At 37.2% G+C, this 14,351-nt stretch overlaps 1 protein-coding gene across 4 annotated transcripts in view; it reads left to right on the top strand.

Annotated features, from left to right (window-relative positions):
- ple (tyrosine hydroxylase ple) overlaps positions 1-14,351 on the top strand; it is a 79,348-nt gene that overhangs the window by 40,750 nt on the left and 24,247 nt on the right. The gene's annotated exons all lie outside the window — the stretch shown is intronic.

Here is a 14,351-nt window from a genome sequence, read left to right as displayed (position 1 = left end):
CAGGGCAGTAATCCATGTGTATGTGAATGTGGTTTACTTTGTGTCGTGTGAAACAGTGTTGATGTTGACAAGCGCTATGTGTAATGCACCACAATGAATAGAATAGTATACACTAACGCCGAAATGGCAGAGATGCATTTGATGTACGGCTTAGCGGAAGGTAATGCAGAAGAAGCACGTAGGTTATATGCGGAACGCTACCCAGATCGACAAATTCCAGCATCGGGGATGTTTATTCGTATTCATCAGCGATTGCGGGACACTGGGTCATTCCTTCCCAACACAGACATTCCGAGACGACGACGCGTTCGAACACCCCCCCTGGAAGAGAGGGTACTCCGACATGTGACCCGGAACACGAGTATTAATACCCGACGAATAGCAAGGCAGGAAGACGTTTCGCATCAAGTCGTGCTAAGCATCTTGCATAGTAATAATCTCAGACCATACCACGTACAACGAACGCATGCGTTATACGATGGTGACTATGAAACCCGACGACGTTTCTGTCGTTGGTTATACCGCCGTTGCCGTGTATCACCAGCCTTTTTAACACAGGTATTGTTCTCGGACGAGGCATTATTCACACGGGATGGCATCACAAATTTCCACAATGACCATCGATGGGCACTCAACAACCCGCATGCAATTGTAGAGACGAAGCATCAACAGCGTTTTCAATTGCATGTGTGGGCTGGTATTATTGGCGACAACGTTGTGGGACCACATTTCTTACCACAGCGATTGAACGCAATATCGTATCTCCAGTTTCTGACTCAGAACCTACCTATTCTGCTTGAAGGTATGCCACTGAGGACACGACAGTGTATGTGGTTTATGCATGATGGCGCCCCTGCCCACTCATGTCACACCATTCGTGCATATCTGAACAAAACATTTCCACGCAGGTGGATAGGTCGTAATGGAAGACAAGCATGGCCCCCACGTTCACCCGACCTGAATCCCCTAGATTTTTTCCTGTGGGTTTACGTGAAGTCTCTCGTGTATACACGGCCCTCTTCGCCAGCGCCCTTGAAGATCTTCGCCAGCGTGTATGTGCTGCATTTGCCACATTACGGCAAACGCCAGCGATATTGGCACCAGTCAGACAATCCTTACGCCATCATGTAACTGTCTGTCTCGAAGAACAAGGAGGACATATTGAAATATTGAACAGCTGCTATAGAATGTCATTATGTTGACCATGGTAAGTACAATACCTCTTGTTTTTACAGTACACTGGGTCTCATCTTCCATACGTGTTTTTTACGATCTGCACGTTTCATCACTAAGAGTGTTTAACAGTTTCTTTGCAGTTCCCAGGCGCCGCCACTGTTCCGCAGTACGTGTGCATAATTGGATTCTTCGGATGGGATTTCCTTTGATATCTTTTCAACCGACATTTCTATTTCTCTCCGTTAAAATGATACTGTATTTCAACACTCCACCTCTCATAGTGTCCCTACAGCGTAGCCATTATTGACTTTGTTCATTAACATTTGTTGCTGCATGTTCCATATAACATCCGCTCCTACAGTTTGTCAGTGTAAATTGTTCACCTTTCTCCGCATTTCATTCACTTTCTTTATGCTTCCCCTGGCGCCGCCACTGTTTCGCCATCACTTATACATAATTGGATTCTTCGGATGGCATTTCCTTTAACATCTTTTGACCCGACATTCCTATTTCTCACCATTACGAAGATACTGTATTCCTACAACCCGCCTCTCATAAAGTCCCTACAGACTAGCCGCTGTTGCCTTTGTTCATTAACATTTGTTGTTGCATATTCCAAGTAACATCCCCTCCTACAATTTTTCATTGTAAATTGTTCACTTTTCTCCATGTTTCATTCACTTTCTTTGTGCCCCCCTCTAGCGCCGCCACTGTTTCGCCACCACTTATGCATAATTGGATTCTTCGGATGGGGTTTCCTTTGATATGTTTTGACCCGACATTCGTATTTCTCTCCGTTCTTGAGATATTGCAAATTGCCGCCTCGGAAGGAGACATTTCAGACGCCTCTAGCGTGCAAACGAAGCCGCATTCACCCAATGTTCATATGACATTTTTTGCTTGTTTTTACCTGTAGATTCATCTCACGAATTTTCCGACATTCATGCACGACCACCCTGTATATATATATATATATATATATATATATATATATATATAATATATATATGGATTCTTCTTCGCAAGACTAGATTAAATCTCCGCAATTATCCCTTCATCTAAACCGAACATAGTATTTTTGGTTTCACTATTACATCTCCCACATTTATAAGGGTCTACTATAATTTCCCAATGTAAAACAAAACTTAGTTCTCAAAATCAAATTTCTGTAGCTCACTGTGCAAAACCTTTCTATATAAAGAATTTAAATTAGACAAGTATTTCGCGTTATCAGGAGTTCCACACAGCTCCAACCTAGGACTTTTACTATTTCTATTGTCAACGATCTTTCAGAGAAAAATTGTTCGCGGATCTCAATATACTCAGATAAATTCCGTGCATGATTGTCTTGACTTACTACACAACTTAGAGTATTGCGAGCTGGTGTTCAAACTTGGAGTGAAGATAGATGTAACATCGTTCAGCAGAAACAAAAATACTCTTAAATATTGTTATAAGTTTAGTAATACTTCTATATAATTGTAACTAATACAGTTAAAAATAAGTGTTACATTTGATCAGAAACTAACGTCCGAAAATGTTACTCATGATGCTTTTAAATTATTAGGATTTATAATTAGAAATGGTAAGGATATCAGCAATATTGGAACACTCTTGAAAATGTATTACTTATATGTACGCTCCAAGTTGGAATATGATGTAATTTGGAACCCCTCGCAACAAAAGTATCTCAAACTAATTGGAAAAAGTTGTTTCATAGGTATTTGATGTACGAAAGAACTCTAATTTGCCCCTCATTTGTAAACTATAGTACACTGGTAGACAATTTTAATGTTTATTCATTAGAACAAAGGTATAATGTTTCAATTTTGGTATTCCTCCAGTCTCCTCCCACATTCTCATTCTATCAGTGCATTTACTTCCATTAGTTATCAGTATCTAAGAATAATGAACATAGCCATCGCACGTTAAACTATAAATTTAATTTTTTAAAGGGTAATTAAAAACCAAACCACTTGCCGTAAGTCCTTTTCCTAACGCCATCTGTTAGCGACCGGCCGAACTACGTCCAGATTAGCGACGAACAAGTGGTGAGCGTGCTTCGAAGCCCCGTCTCTAATAAGTGTATGAGGAGCTTTCTAGATCTAATGGCAGTCACATCTTTTATTCACGTGACTCTCCAGTTTGCAGCATGATGCTGGGTGGACACTGACAATTGGGAAGTACCAGCCGGGAATCTGACCTGGAACCACGTGGACGTGAGTTCAACGCTCTAACCACTGCACTACGATGTCCTCTTAAAGCTAATTAGGTAATATTAAATCTTTTAAGATGTGAAACAAATTTGAATTTAACTAAAAATATTCATACATACATATACACGACCGACATAATAAAGGTTTCAATTTGAACTTTGAAATATAGATACGTCTCTGCAGGTATTAAAATAACGAGCTTCACTTCGCTTGTTGCAAATTTTATAACGCTATCCTGTGTTATCGATCCTCTATTGTTGAGCTCAGTACTTTTTTATTTTTCGTCTCTTCCGGGATTGAATCATGTTTTCTTTGTGAGAGTAAGGTCCTATGTTACATGACAGGAACCTCTATATTGATGGAGTAAAGGGATGGAAGAGCTCTGTTACGCGACGGACAAAGTAAAAGCTACCAAGATAGAAAAAGAAAGAGAGGAGTGGGGGAAGGACAAGTTTGATGTGGAATATAGTTTCAACCGCCTCTTCGTTGTTTTTATAGCATGACAGATTGATTAAATAAAAAAGAGGTTGAGCGGACGTGCTAATTTTAGAAGTTCTCTTCGAACAGTTTATTATATGAACAATATCTATATAGATAATTTACTGAACCATAGCAATCTTCATGAACAAGAGAATTTCAAAGTTTATTTGTTGCAAAAAAAAATTAATCAAATTTCCAAAATATCCTTGAATTTCAGACTGTGGCCTATAATTTTATTGAGAACAATTTACAGTACTCAGATTCCAGATTCTTTTGTAGACATAAGAGTTCAAAATCTTTGTCGCGAATTCTGTCGAGAAATTTGAAGTTTAAAATATATAAAACTAGAATCATCCCTGTTGTCCTGTATAGTTGCGAAACATGGTCGCTTACTCTGAGGGAAGAACGTAGACTGAAAGTATTTAACAAGATCCTGAGATGAATATTCGGACCCAAGAGGAACGGGAATGGGGAATGACTGTAACTTCATAACTACGAACTACATGATTTATACGGTTTACAATGTTAGGGTCATCAAGTCTAGGAGAGACAGGTGGGCAGATCAAGTAGCCAGAATGGAAGAAAGTAGGAACGCTTTCAGTTTTAACTAGATCAATCGGAAAACTCCTAGAAGTGCTAGGCGCAGATGAGAGAACAATATTAAGATGGATCTCGTAAAAAATAGGAATACAATGTAGAAACTGGATCCAGTTGGCTTAGGATAGAAGTCAATGGAGTTTTTGTGAATGCGGCATTGAACCTCCAGGTTCCACATACTATAGTGAGTCAATTATCTACATATGAGTACTTCTGCCTTCTATGACTAGGGGCTAGCGTGCAAGGCGAGTGGGATTCCGAGTTAGATTCCGGAAGGAGAACCTTAAAAATTGAACAAATCATGGTGGTTGATTCCACTTTTAACTGTAGGCCCGTGTTCCATATGGCATTGTGCTGACAAGGGACTCCTAAACTTTCAAAGCTTTATTTCAATTCGTGAGGAACTTGTGTGTGTGAGGGGGGAAGGGGAAAAAAGTATTCCTTCTGCCATTGATACGTATTTCAAAGTGGAATGGTAAGGAAAAAAATAGCAAGCTAGACAAATTCTAACTACATTAAAAAAAAACTAAAACTATTCAGCCGCTTTCCCGTGATGATTAAACACTTGTTATTCGGATCTGGTAGAAACTATTATAGAAATTGTCTCGTCCTTTTTTTTAGGTTTTTACTATGCTATGAATAACTATTGGAAGCCTTATAGAACTGCTATGTTCGTTTGTCGACAGGTGACAGCGATAATGTTAGAGATATCTCTAGAAGCTTTTTTTAACGATAGATTCAGCGTTCGAAGGGTAGTTTCCACCTGCTTCGTTAACTCCCTATTTAATCCGGCCGGTTTTAACAACGTTGATAGTCATAGAACAAGAACTGTAATTGATAGTGACAAGCAATTGTTAGCAATCAGTATTTTTTCCCCTCTACTTCTCTGTTCAAACCGGAAATTGGGACACGATGGCTCAGAGGTAGAGCGATTAGGTCTCTGGTTCGATTTCCGAGCAAATAAGTTTGTGGTGGACAACATCGTGTTCGTGAGTTTTTCTCGCGGTACTCCCGTTTCCTCCCACTTTCCTCATTCCACCAATCCTTTAAAAATTCACTTTTATCCAATTATTTGCATCTTTTTAGCTGAAGGACATCACTGAGGGACGAAAACAGATTCTTTTCAATTTCTCTTAAGAATTAATAACTTTCTGAATTTATTTTCCATTTAGAAGAATTTTCTTTCAACTTAGGAAACCAATTTCCATTAAAATTTAAAGATATTTTAAGTTGGAACTATAGAACCCGATGTACGTATGTACATTTGATGGCTAGCCGCTTCACTCTTCAGTAAATCTTATTCACAAATTGTGCAGTAGCGTTCGCGGTAGCTTTGCAATTTTTTTCCTAAAAGGAATCTCTCTTGATTGAAGTAGTTCTTCGAAATTCCACCCACTTTTTCTCACTAACATTAAACTGTTTATCTTAATACGAGCAGGATCGATCCCAGCTCGCGCTAAGTAGGTTTTGTGGTGGACAAAGACCGTGTGAGTTTTTTTTCTTCGGGGTTCTACAGTTTCGTCCCAGTTTCTTCATTCTACCATTTCATTCATTTTTTTTAGCTCACACAGCATAACAGTGGGACGTAAAACTCAATTTCATTTTCATGTTTAATACGAACGATTGAACCTCGTCTTTAATAGGACGAACAGAAGTGACCAAAATAAAATCTCTTGAGACATGGTGGCGGAGTGGTAGAATACTTACCTTTGGTGTCCCTAGTTCGTTCCCCGCCCAAGTTAGTTTTGTGGTCAAAAAATAATGTCCGTGGGTTTTCTCGAAGTACTTAGTTTCCTTCCCATTCTCATTCCACCAATTTTCCCATCATTTTACTTGCCTTGATCATCCGTCTCCCTTATGCCTAAACGGCATAAACGTGGGACGTTAAACTGAGATTTCATTGTATTCATTAAAAAAATATGGCTTACCGAGTGGAAAAATTAGCGTGGCTTCTATACTCATTTACTTTGTTACTGTCATGTTATTTAAGGAAATAAGTTTCAATGTTTACACATGTCACTTTTTACCAAGACATGTACCTACTTTTCTCATTAGGAAATCCGATTAACTGTCACATTTTTTCCTAATTCTTCTACTTTCTCTTTTTGATCTAGTAATCCTTACAACAATAACTCATGAGGACTGGAGCTACATATAATCCCAGTTTCTCCGAAAGCCAAAATCGCGTTGGTTGGTTTCTCCTTTTGGAGTTGATCCACAGCTCCAGATGACCGGATGCAGTCTTCTGCAGCAGAAAAACCCCTTCAGACGTAACTTAACCTCACTGTTTATGCGAGTCAGGCAAAAAGATTTCTTGGTCTCCTGCATCCTTACTCCCCTCCACTTGGAGTACCCCGCAACCCCCTTATCTCCTGGAGTAAAATCTCGAATCGATATTTCATTCTGGTCTCTGGCGGACACTTCGCGTGGAAAATTGTCGAGAAAAGCTCACTTCCGGAACAGAAGGAGCACTTTTAGTTGTTCAAAAGGAGCAGCCACGCTTTGAGAGCTCAGTAGTCTGAAGACTTCTTTTACTTCCACTTCTCGGCTCAATTCTCTTGCATTTCTATTCTTCTTCTGTAGTTTATCCTCTTCTGATCTCAGTCGAACTCACTTGAGGCAGTATGTGCTCTTCTATTACGGGAAATTACTCCTATTTTTTTCCTCGTCGCCCACAGCGTGTATGACACGTGTGCTTGAATAACAAATGTCTCGCATTGAATGTAAGATTTTAAATCTTACAATTTGGTTCTACTTTCTCACAAGTCTCAGTAAAGTGTATGAATAGATATTAGGAGAGCAACCAAAAGGTGGAAAGGCTTCTATTCGTTCTATTAACAATCAATCTTGAATTTTGATATCTTTTTAAAGCTTCTTTTGTATGCAGATGTAACAAAGATTGTGAATTGCCTTTACCAAAAATCTTTGCTTTTACTTTCCACCCAGCCATTCCAGTAATTGTTAGGGGCCGCGGTGGCTCAGTGGTAGAGCGCTGCTTTGATGAATGGCGTCCTTGGTTCGATCCCAGCTCGCGCCAAGTGAGCTTTATGGTGGACAAACACCGTGTGTTTGAATTTTCTCGTGGTTCTCCAGTTTCCTCCCACATTCTTCATTCCACCATTTCATTCACTTCTCATAACTACTTTAGCGTAGTCGGCATAACCATGGGACGTAAAACTTAAACATTTCATTTCCAGTAATTGTTGAATAAAAATAACCTATGGCATTAAAATTAACAAGTTGAACACTCCTGAATACTTCAATGATGAGTAAAAACTCTAAGATTGTTGAAAAAATCAATTTAAATTTATATAGTACGTAGAAAAACATTAGCTTTCTAAGTATGTGACTTAAACCTATCATTTAATATAAGGTGTTTATATAAATTGTTTCGAGAAATTCATTTTATAAAGAATAGCCTCTTAAACTACATGTAACGATATACAGCCATGCTAAAAAGTAAATCTAACTTTACTATGAGTGTCATACATTAAGTATATTCGTACTTTAAAACTACTTGAACAACATTAACTATACCAACGTTTGCATGGTTAGCTTTGCCGCCTAGCAGTCTAGAGGCTCAGGGGTTGAATCTTGCCACCGGACATTTTTGTATGGTGGTTTAATCTTTATTTCTCGAATGCCTGGATAGTATGTTATAGATCTCGGGCTGTCTTTGTAGAAATCTCTTTAGTTTCTCTATTAATGTTTCCTGTTAAAATGTTAATGAATTAAATCATATCTACAGATTAGAATATAATAGTTTCCGAATAGTCTGTTTTTGCTACTAATAATTTTCGTATGACATTTCCATTCTTCCCGTTCCATCCTTTCACAAGCTAATTATTCAGCCATCAACGTACTACCAAACATTTATTTTGAGCTCGGAAAGTAGAAAATGTTTCCTTCACTTTTCACACATTAAACCATGGACTACCAAGGAACAAAGAATACAGCTTTTCTGTTGGCCAATGTCGGACGTTTTCCGATATCAGATCGAAACATAAGATCAGAAATTGTATTGATCGAATATACTAGATCCTAGTAATTTCCATCTTAATGCTGTGCTATATCGTAGACTTTTTTTTTTTCGTTCTCTATAGATACAATAAGCAGTATAGAAAGCAGTTAGAACAATGAGTGTTGCAGGAGTGTTGGCAAGCACACAAATTAGATATCAGTTGAGTCCTAAGGGAACTACTGGTTGACACACATTTCAACCTTTCTTACCAAGTGTCCTACCCTTTCTAGTCATTGATTCTCTAGGTTCCTTCGATCAGAAAGACCTGGTCTGACGTCATACATCAACCTATTGGAAATGACTGCCGTAGTCTAACAAATTCAGAAATTAATATACAAAGTTTGTCAAAAGGATCTACTCTTTGCTTGTGGTGACGTAACCCGTAGTGTTCCTCCAGACGAACATTAATAGACAGATATCAAGTGAACAGGAGCATTAGAGCAATGAATTACTTACAAAATAACCAGGCCAACACACAAGGCAACGAAACTCAGATTAATCCTGTTCTTTTACCTTAGTATGTCGCCCTTAAAAACGAGAATATAATTATTTCCTATTGAATCTGAGTATCTACAATATGTAAATAAATCTATGGCTAAAAATCAGTAATCGAATTGAGCAGTTATTGTATATTGATAGTAAATTAACTTCAAACGTCACACCAGCTTTAATGAAAATTAAACTCTACTATATTGAAGCATACCGAAGAGGTAAATGCCATACGAGCATACCCGTAGGAACTTGACCACTGCTAAACAATGAAATTATATACGGATTTGTATTTGAAAACCTCGTATTCAGTAGCGTAGTAGCTAACGCGCTCCTCTTTGATGCAAGCTATTCTGGGTTCGATTCCCGGTGGAGACACTCGGTCGAAAAGGTGTAAAAGCTTTGAGACAGTCATTCTGAATGAGGTTTCGTGAATTTTCCTCATTCGCACCAGGCAAATGCCGAGATGGTACCCCAACATACAGGTCCAGGCCGTTTCTTTCCTTTCCTTCCCTTTCCTCGGATAGTGTGATCGCCGAGACGTCATCCCTCATACGTAACGGACTACCATGGATCATAGATGCTGAAAGCCCAGAAATCTAATTCCTAAAACCTCACACTCAACCTTCGAAGGTTGAATAAATTCAAAATTTGTTGAATATTTCTTCAGTTGCTTTGAAACTTGATTTGCAAACAATACTGCACACAAGTATGGGAAGTATTTTTGGAACGCCTGAAGGTCGGATCATCTGTCTGTCGCGAGATATTAGAGCGAAAACAATAAGTGATAGTTGCTAATTTCTGTAACGTATTACTCTATTCAGCGTCCAAAGAATAAGTACAATCTTCTTCTTTAACCCTGTATTTAATTCAGAAGTGACAGAAATAAACAAATTCGATTTTAACGTTGGTTTCTATAGATCGAAAACTAAGATAGCGAGATGCGGTAGTTTTCTGCAATCACGTCAGCTACCCAAGAATAAATTTCTCATTCACCATTACCTCTGTACTAAAACCGGAAGTGGTAAATGTCAGCTACGATTTCCGGTTTCAATATTAATCTCAAGTAGAGCAAAAGTGGTAAAACTGCGAGACATCAAGTTTTGATACAGCTTCAGTGACAGAAGACACAGCTAGGAATCTCAACCTTTTGCCTATTCAGATTGAACGCCTTGGAAATCTGATTTCCGGTTTCAACACTGATCGATATAATGAGTGATTGTTTCTGAAAATATTCAGTAAAGCGAAACAAAAATTCAATTTATTCCTATACTGCATTCGGAAATAGTAGAAGTATACAATTTCCAGTTTCAACATTAATCTTCAAAAATAAAAAACTGTAAGATAGACTTTCCGATGTGACTTCAGCATCCGAAGTAAAAAGGTTCAATCTGACTACGACCGGAAGTTAAATCAGTTAAATTCGTATAATTTGAAAATCTACCGTGTTTTCACACTGAAACTAAACCAGCTTGTTTCTCTAAAGTTTACCATAATATATATTGGAGCTATTTTTAATAGATCAATAAATGCAAAGAATAGAAGTATTGAGCTTCTGTTCCTTGTTTGTTTGTTTGTTTTTTTTTTTCTCCAACGACCTGTTGCTGTGTTTCTCCAAGTATCTGATCTGGAAGCAACAAGTGTGCGAGGAGGATTCCCTGCCAAGAACACCAGTTTGCTTTTCTTCTGAAAGTTGGAGATTGATCTTTTTCGAGCTGTTCCCCTTTTGATGTTCCTGTAACCTCATCCAAATGATCCCTGAGGGCTCTTGTTGTTGCAACCACCACAGATAAGTAGGGCAGAATTAAATTTATACTGTTACACGCAATCTCTTCCCCCTCTTCGAAGAATATTCATGAAAGAAAACACATTTAATAGAATAAAGTACTTACAATCTAAAAGCATTTGTTTTGGTGCGTGAATTCGCAGATGACCTATGTCCTGATTCCAACTTGCACTGTTTCAACTGCAAAAACAAATTTATCTTGCTTTTAAATAGGATAGTGTCAGTGTTGGTTAAGTTACTTGTAAAAATGTAGTTACAAGTATACTTTCCCTTAAAATGTGACGCGTTACTAATGCATTACTTGCCCCAGAAAAGTAACTGTTACCCTAATTCGAAAGTAACGTGTTACTTTTAGGTCCGAAACTTTGAATATGTAAAGAAAAAAATACTACTACTACTCGATATTATTAGTGTTATAAGTAGTGGCATTATTAGTATTAGTGTTTAAAAATACAGAATAGCATTACAACAAATAAAATGAACACACGAATTGGAGATGAATCAAAACTTCAATGCTTCCTCAAATTTGAAGACTAACTTTTGGCTGTTGATAAATTTTTCCCGTGGGGCACTTCACTTTTCTTTTTTCAAATGTTCGAAGGGTAAAATATTTTCGTTCTCAATCTTTATAAAAACTCCATCCAAAGTAAACTAAACTACCATTGTATTTGCAGTTCTCACTGAATGCATTGATTTGCAGCTGTCAATTTTCTAGGTGCTTGTAATCAGTACACACGATTTCCCCGAGGCTGTAATCATTCAAAAACGGCGAGTGACACTAAGATCTTACCTGTTTCTCTGTATGTCTGTGACTGAATGTTGCTCACTGACAGCTCATGCTCCATTCTTAGAAATACGCTTACAGGAAACAGTTGTTCCCGAAAAGATACATATATTGTAGTTACTCATCCGAAATGTAACGCAAATTAGGTAAGTTACTTGAAAATTGGTAACGCGTTACCGTTAGTTGCTTTGAGAAACGTAACGCGTTACTAGGAAACGTTACTTAAAAAGAACGTTAGAAGTAAGGCGTTACTTCCCAAGACTAATAGTTTGGCTAGAATTAAGTTTTTACTGAACACACGCTAGAAGACAAGGCAGATATTTGAAAACATTTTTAAACTTGACTGTGTATACTTACATGAAAATGCAAATATTGCTATATACAACATAACAATTTACACTATTTAAAAATACAAAACAATAGCGCAATCTGATAATGCTGTACACTAAGGGTGTTCCTGTGCAAAGAGAAACTGAAAGAAAATATGAAACTTCGTGTCTATAGAATTGAACATCTTAGATAAGCATTCTTCGCGATCTGTCTGGTCTCAAAATAATCAAGGCCTCAATAAAGTGTAATTACTACTCACTAAGTATTTTAAGAATTCTTATACACAGTGGCGTACTTAAGATGGCATCCGAGCTTAAGACCCCCCAAATTTTATTTACTATTTTAAAGTAAATATCTTGTAAAATTTTAATTTCCAGGATTAAAGTAGCAAACCCCCCTAAACAAAATCGTAAATACTCCACTGCTTACATAGTAATAAAAACAAAAGCGCTAATAAACATTTTGAGTAAATCTTGTTGAATATAAAACAAGGTTTCTATATTGATCATGTGATTTGTGATCGAATCTTGTCAGAGAGAAGTTTATTTCATAAAAATCATTTGTGAAATGCTAAACAAATATTAGGAAAATTCTGTAATGTTATTCTCCCCTTCTCCTAAATCTTCTGTTCCCCCTTTGATTTTTTTTTCACATGTGACATATTGTACACTCAACTGAAACTGCTTCATTGTTTAACATTGTTGTAATTTTTGATATGCTTTGAACACTTCATTTCTGAGACCTCCAATTTCCATGTATGCTCTGTTCATCCTCCGTGCAAAGAAGAAATCCAATCTATTAAATTTGAAGACACTAGCGTAGGTTTAGTCAACGTGAAGTCTATCCCTGGAAATTGCTCCGTTGATCGGATTCTCTATTCTCAGGAGATAACCAAAGCTACTTCCACTGGAAGAAACGTGCTTGCAACGACTTCGGTATTCTTTCATCCTCCCTTGGCTTTCTACAAGAGCAGGAAACCTCGAGATTTATTTCACCATTTCTCAATTCCATTGATCCCTTTTTCAGTGTCATCTCCTTATCCTTCTCCCCCTTAAGAAAGAAAAGTTGGAAGAGAAATTGAAATAAAATCTTAGTTTTCACTCATTTGCCCTCTTTTTGGCTTTGTGGTATTATACCGGCGTACTGACTAACAACAAATTTCTAGTTTTATAATACTAATGTAGCCTAATGCTTTGCTCGTTGCCTTTTGTGCGCATAGTACTTGTTAGGAGTAATCAAATTCACAACTACTTTTTGCTATTTGGACAGTTAACCACTTATACTAGACCTGTCCCTTTTATTTAAAGAACCTAGGCTTCTTTAAAATTTCACAAAATTTAATAATCAATATAGTTTCCATCTGCATACACGTCCACAAAATCTATTACCAATATTACAGCCACTTTAGACTCAATCCGTCAATATTATCTAACTGCTTTACAAACCCTGACAGTACCAAAGTTTAATTCCCGAATTTAGGTGCTGTCTAGCAACCCGAGGCAAATTTGCTAAATGCTTGCACTAAAAAACAAAATCCAGTCTATAAAGGCATAACAGTTGATATGGAAGCCAATGTGCTGACCACATTATTATTCAAATAAAAAGCAATGTGATTGGCCATAAATCTTCGTTGGCTATAACAAGAATTATACAATACTTTTTGGATCAAAGATCCAATATATTTCAAATTTTCCAGCCGAACCCGATAGCCAGCGATAGCCAAACCCGAACTATCAGTTAACTCAGTATGATGTGCTTATTCCGTACAGAAATACGAAAACTTTAAGGTACGTTCAAAAAATTTTGTGGCCCCTGATCCAAAAACTATTGGCCAAAATCGCAAATTTTTTTGCTCATTTTTTTCTAATTTTTTAAAAATCCTTTCTAAAATTGTTATTCATTCGCCAACAAGTCTATATCCACTTAACATAATTTTTCTAAAGCTCCAAAGTTTGGAGTTTTTGTACAGTTTGTTGTAACTTTGACATTTTTTAAAAAAAAATTACACAAATACTGTTCAAAGTATTCCTTCATTTAGAAGTTTGAGACGTTTATAGATTTTCACTTGTGATTTCACTGTACACACGAATATTACGAAAGTATTAAGCTGGTATTTGAGGATTTTTCAAATCCGACCATAGTCATAATTAGTTAGTCTGAGAATAATAATAAAAAAAGTAATTTTACAATCTCGACCTTATCTGCTGAGGATAAGGAGTAAGGTGGCAACTTATTTACATAAAAAATCGATCTTCAAAAATCCCACAACTAATCTTCTTATAGTAGTATGAAATAACTAATATTCATATAACATGAAACAGTGTGCTGACAGCAAGGTCTAAAAAGGTAATAAGCTTAATAGGTGGACAGACCAGTTAATCGAATCTGTAAATTTCAGTAGCCTAAACAGAAATAAGATCTGAAATCGGAAATGCCAAAGGCACACAGACACGGTATTCTAAAATTTTATTT

This window comes from Thermobia domestica, chromosome 10 (genome assembly GCF_964235325.1).
Source record: "Thermobia domestica chromosome 10, izTheDome1.hap1.1, whole genome shotgun sequence".
NCBI lineage: Eukaryota > Metazoa > Arthropoda > Insecta > Zygentoma > Lepismatidae > Thermobia > Thermobia domestica.
The sequence above is the reverse complement of the archived record's forward strand: the minus strand, read 5'-3'. Positions and strand labels throughout refer to the sequence as shown.